The following is a 6,299-nucleotide window of genomic DNA, read 5'->3' as shown; positions in this document are numbered from 1 at the left end:
AGTTCTAAGAATGAGGGCTTTGCTTTCTGGCTGTCAACCAGAGGTTACTCTCAGCTCCATGGAGTCCTTTCCAGTCCCTTGATACCTGATATCTTACAAGGCAGCTTACTTCTTACAACTAGAAGAGCCTCTCCAGTTGGCAAAAACAGTCTATGATGCTGCATACTGTAAGCTGATGATGATCAAGGAAGTAACTATCTCTTGGCCAGATAAGTGCCACACACCATTAATCCCAGCAAAAGTAGAGGCAGAATCAGGCAGACCACATTCTAGTCTCAAAGGAGAGAGAGAGACTTTTCTATATTAAATCCTTTTCTCATATTCAAAGAGATGATGAAATTATACATCATGTATGGCCATTCTCTTTGCCTTTGAACGATGCCATTATTATGGCAACAGACCCAGGTTTTTTTACCTGCTAGAGGACCACATAATGAGTAGAGCAAAGACAAGCTCCCATCATGGCCAAACCCACACATTCATCCCTCAGCTAGACTATGAGCTGACTTCATATCCATGAATGAGCCTATCCAAGACCAGCAAAGTCTGATCCAGACCAGCTTAACTTCTCTGTCAATTCAGTAATTCTTTTTTATCTAAAATATTTATTTATCTTGATTGGAAGGTGCATATAAGTGGTGTGGGAAGTCTTTCTGTATATGTGTTGCTTTTATTGGTCAATGAATAAAGAATTTGTCTTGGCCTGTGATAAGGTAGAGTAGAGCTAGGTGGGGAAAAACTAAACTGAATGCTGGGAGAAAGAAGGTAGAGTCAAGGGATGCCATGTAGCTGTTGTCAGGAACAGATGAGCCAGAATGTTGATGGTAAGCAACAGCCAAATGGTGATACACAGATTAATAGAGATGGGTTCATTCTAGATGTAAGAGCTAGTTAGCAATATGCTTAAGCTATTGGCCAAACATTGTTGTAAATTATTTGGTTTCTGTGTAATTGTTTTGGGTCTAAGTGACGAGGAACAATCGAGCAGCCTCCTACTACACATAAGAAATGAGAAACTATTGGGTTTTTTTTCAGATACTAAAATTTTGGAGGTTTTATTACATAGCAGTAGGTAACTGATGCATGAAAACAAACAATGGAAAATATGGCCAAGACTTGACTGTATAGCAGAAGTAAAATATCCTCAAAAGACTCAGGAGCATCTTGAAATTCCTGTGTTTCACATCTTAAACTGTGTTGGTGGGATGCTTTCCATTTGTGTGTCAAATTAATCTTCATACAACTGGCTAAGGTGTGACTTGGAGTCCTTTGTACAATAAATAGAACAAGAAAGAAATAGACGCATAAAGTAGCAAAATAAAAGATGTAAGCATTGTTGCTTGGATGGAAAGGTCTCCTGGCAGTCAGGAGCCAAGGAATACCACAAAGTCACCATAAGTTCAGCATCTTACAGCCCTGCTCCAGGGAAATTTTCCCCAATGCAAGTATAAAAACTCAACCGCCAGGGCAGGGTTTCCCCAGCAAAGTTGTTACAGCTCTGCTCTTCTCTGCTCCAGACAAGTTTTAAAGCTCTGCTCTCTTCACTGCTAGGGGAAAGTTTCCCTGCAAAATGTTACAGTTCTGCTCCGCTCCGCACTTCTCTGCTCTGGGTGCTTCACTCTAGGGAAAATGTCACACTGCACAACAAGCCTCTCTCGAGAGACTTACTGTGAAGGAAGAATTCAGGAGGGTGGCTGTCTCAGATGATGAACTGTAACAAACTGAACAGGGTACAGAGCTTATATACTATTTCTTGGGGATGGAGGCAGAGCTTTCATGGGTGGCTCAGGGCTGGTGGATATTTGTTGTCTGATTCTGGGGCAAGCTCAGGAATTTGTGGCGTTTCTAGCTCAGAGACTTAAGGGATGGTGGGATTTCAAGCCCTGGTCCTGGGGTCAAGTCAGGGGAAGGCTGTTTTTACTTGGGCCTTTTGCCCTATGATAGGCTGTGCTATGCTCCTCTGGGCACAGCTACCACAATAGAGAAATGTGCAGTTTCTCTTTCTTTTGCCATTTTTCAGCACAGAATCAACTTAAAAATAAATCCTAATGAAAGCACTAGTCAGTTATGAAGTTTAATCTGAAAGCACTACCACAATAAAACATTTTAGAAATAAATTACCGTGTCATGTCCTGTGGTAATACTATATCATATTGCTTAAAGATAAATTGTAGAATCAACTCTGAGTCTCTGCATACGGAATCTCTTTGTAGATTACAAGACAAACATTAAGCTCTAGGTTTTTGCCCCCCTATCTCTGTGCCTTTTTTTTTCTACCTGTATGTACCTCCACTACCTTCACACTTCTATTTGTGTGACTTTCTTTCTACTGCTGTGACAAAATATCATGACCACGGCAGTTTATAAAAGAAGGCCTTTAACTGGGCTTGTGGTTTCAGGGTGTGAAAGTCCGTGATGGTAGAACAAAGACACAGCAGTGGCAGCGGTTGAGAGCTCACTCACATCTTCATTCACAAGCAGGAAGTGGAGAAGACACCCTGGGAAATGTTTGAGACTCAAAACCTTAAAGCCCTCTCCCAGTGACACACCTCCTCCAACAAAACCACACCTCTAAGTTCTTCCTAGTTCTACCAGCTGGGGACCAAGTATTCAAACACATGGGCCTCTGGGGCCGTGCTCATTCTACACCACACTGTCAGTCATGGCCTGCTAACCGGGCAGAAACTTAGTAAAATGCATAATTATTTATTTTGCTTCGTACATTTATCAAGTGTTCTATTCAAGTAAATTTCCAATACAGTCTTAACATCTTCATTTAAAAAATAAAAATACTGTATTCATTTTGGCATAAATCTTTCTAACATATATTTTACAGTTTTCTTCCACGTGGCACAATATTTTTTATTCCTTAAATAAAATTTTATGTTCAGTGGGCTTTAATAGATGTTAATTCTGATTATGCAAAGGTAAACCAAACAGGATTTTACAACTCAAGAAGTTAGCATTGGTAATTAAATGTGTACACAGATGATTCTAAGAGTAAGCATAATGACAATAATAAAAAAATGACATATATTCACAGAAAACTTTGATGGGCCAGTGAGACATCTCATAAAGTAAGGGCACTTGCCCCAAGACTGACCATCTGAGTTTGATCCCCAAAGACCCACATGGTAGATGGATAAAACTAATTCCTTCAAGTTGCTCCTAACCTCCAGATGTAAATTGTGGCATTTTCATCCTCCTCCAAATAAGCAAGCAAGTGTAAAGAAAAAGAAAATCTTTTTAAAGGAGATAGAAAATATTTAGTTCATTGAGCTGAATGGTCAGAACAAGAGGTCTGAATCCAGGGTGAAGAAAGTGAGGCAGTTGTCCTGGTACAAAACGCAAGAAAGGACCAAAAGTTCAGTAACCAATATTTGAAAATGGGCTAGTCCAGGAACGAGAGTTAGCCTAGAAGAGGCTAGATAGAAATGGGCCAAGCAGTGATTAAAAGAATACAGTTTCCATGTAATTATTTCGGGTAAAGCTAGCAGGGTGGCGGGACACAGCTCACCGCTTATATTACAACAAGAATACATTCAAATCTCCTTTGCTTATGAATGTCATTCATAACGTGATGCTTCGTCCCCTATCAAAATCATTTCCAACCAGTTGCATTGGGGGGCTAGTCATAGAATATCTTTTTTCCCCAATATTCCCCTAAAGATTTCTTTGTTTTTGTACCTGCTATCCCCTATTCTTAATGTTTCAGTAGCTTGGTATTTAAGATTTTTTATTTTTCTTTTGAGTCAGACTCACCTGATAACTGAGGTGGCTGGATCTTGTTTTGCTAAGCATCTATAAAATGTGTTTTAAGAGGTAAAGAGGCCGTTTGAGTGTTGTCTGGCTGTTAGATGGTAGTAGGAAGGTGTTACTACTGGTGGTGTGGTTACATAGGAAATTGTTCTTACTTTTAGGAAATGTAAATGACTGATTTGCATAGAATTCTTGGTGTCTGTAAGATACCTCCAAGGAGAAAAAAACTGAGAGAAAGTGAAGCAAATACAAGCAAACCATTAGCAATTGTTGGGTTGAAATGATAGGTTCACTAAATTGAGTTTCTTATTTAGTTATTTTTTAAAATGTTCAAGTATGGTGTTTTAAATATTTTTATAAATTTTTGAGAATTTCACAAAATGTATTTTGATCATATTCATCCATTCCCCCTCATATCCTTCCAGATCCACTCCTAGCTCCCTGCCCACCCAACTTCATATTCTCTTTTGTGAGTGCATGTTGCTCAAATACTCTTAGATGGGATCTGCCTTGGGAAGTGGTTCACATAGCAGAAATTACATCCTCAAAGAAAACTTATCACACACACACACACACACACACACACACACACACACACCTTTTGTCCCGCGGGTCAATAGTTCCTCAGGTAGGAGTGGACTCCATGTCCATCCAGCTTCCTCTCCATGCTGGAATTTTGTCTGGCTCAAGCTTGTGTGGGGCTCGAGCATGCTGTCATACTTTCTGGGAGTTCATATGCTGTTTGCTTGTGGTCAACCCCATCTCTGAGTCTTACAATCTTCCCATAATGATCCCTGAGCCTTGTGTGTGGCGTGATGCAGACACCCCATAAAGGCCAATCACTCTGTCTTCTCTGCATGTTGACAGTTGTGGGCCTCTGTGTTAATTGCCACCTACTGCAAGAAGAAACTTCTCTGATAAGAGTTCAGAGATGCCATCTCTGTGCTATAATCTGTGGGTATAGCAATAAGTTATCAGTAGTCATTGTTTAAGGTTTTTTATAATTGAAAAGTTTCTTAATGTTTGGGAGTGCAGGAAATCAAATTAAGTTTGTGATATTTCCAAAATATAAGAGCAATATGGATTTTTAAAATAAGTTACCTCAAGTCTCATTAGCTTGATAAAGTCTACCTTTGCCTGTACAAATGGACCCACACTCATCTCGCCCTGATGTAGGCTGCTGTGTCAGAAACACTTGCTGGCTCATACACAGAAGGGTAATTTGTTAGCTCATTGCTGTACTTGGTTCTCACTATTTTGCCCCCTTCACTGCCCAGGAATAAATAGGTTTTAGAGGACATTGGACCACAGTGCCTGGTTAAGATATAAAGCTAAAGCCCTATTGCAAGTGATCTGTATTGGGCTACAGGGGTATAAAACAGGGTTGGTGGTTTATTTTCTGTACCCTTGTTGTTCATGATTGCTCATTTTTATATTTTTGAAACGGACTCTTTATGTAGTCCAGGTTAACCTCGAGCTTTTTATTCTTATTTTAGTTTTTCAAGTGTTGGAATTTTAGACATGCATCTCAGTGCCTTAGCAGGGAATGAGTTCTATTAGAATTTAGAACCCTGATAGTAGAGATAATCATAGACAGCTTTTGGGGAACGATAAACAAGAAGTAAAGTAGGAAACAAAATACAATGTTTGGATTGGAGACAGGTACAAGATTAGATGGCTTGAATAAATTGTGGAAAGACAATATGACAGAAATCTGTTTGTAGGGCAATAAATAGAGTTCATCCATTCATTCAGCAATAATTTTTATGCCCACTGTAAATAAAGCAATACCCTAGGAACTGGGGCTTTGACAGAGAATAAGATTTTAAAAATGTCTGATGTCTTAAATTTTCAGATGTCAAATATCAAGGTAGGGTCCAAATGTAACCCCCAGCTATTTTTTAATGATAAAGTTATATTAAAAACACATTTAAATTCTTTCTTTCATGTTTTATTATGGCTGCTTAATTTATGGCATGGTTGAGTAGCTGCAAGTCTAAAATATTTATTATTTTGTCTTTTATATAAAAAATTGCTGATCTTACTCCAGGGCATACATCAATATGAGAAGAGAGATACTAGTTAAATAAGCACAAACAAATGAAAGTGTTGTCTATCAGGTACCTGCACCCCAGTGATCAACATAACATAAAATCGGCTTAATTACCCATCAGTGGAGGAACGGGTAAGGAAAATGTGGTGTAAATACATCTGTAATTCTGTAAAGTTATTACAAAATGCAATCCAGTAATTTGTGAAAACAAGAATATTCTAGGAGACGTTACAGAATGAGCCAGTGGTGGAAAGATATTTATTATGAAACCACACTCATTTTTGTATCTAAAAATTGTGATCTCAGGAAAGGGTAAGAGCATAATGATGGTGACCAAAACCTGAAGAGAGTAGCAGATGAAAGAGAGAAGAGGCGGGTCCACAGGCATCACATGACACCTCCATCTGGCATCACGTGACACCTCCATTTGGCATCACATGACACCTCCATCTGGTATCCACAACCTAGCACACGCATCACGTGACAC

Source organism: Microtus ochrogaster, unplaced genomic scaffold, assembly GCF_000317375.1.
Source record: "Microtus ochrogaster isolate Prairie Vole_2 unplaced genomic scaffold, MicOch1.0 UNK40, whole genome shotgun sequence".
Lineage (NCBI taxonomy): Eukaryota > Metazoa > Chordata > Mammalia > Rodentia > Cricetidae > Microtus > Microtus ochrogaster.
This window is presented reverse-complemented; position numbering follows the sequence as displayed.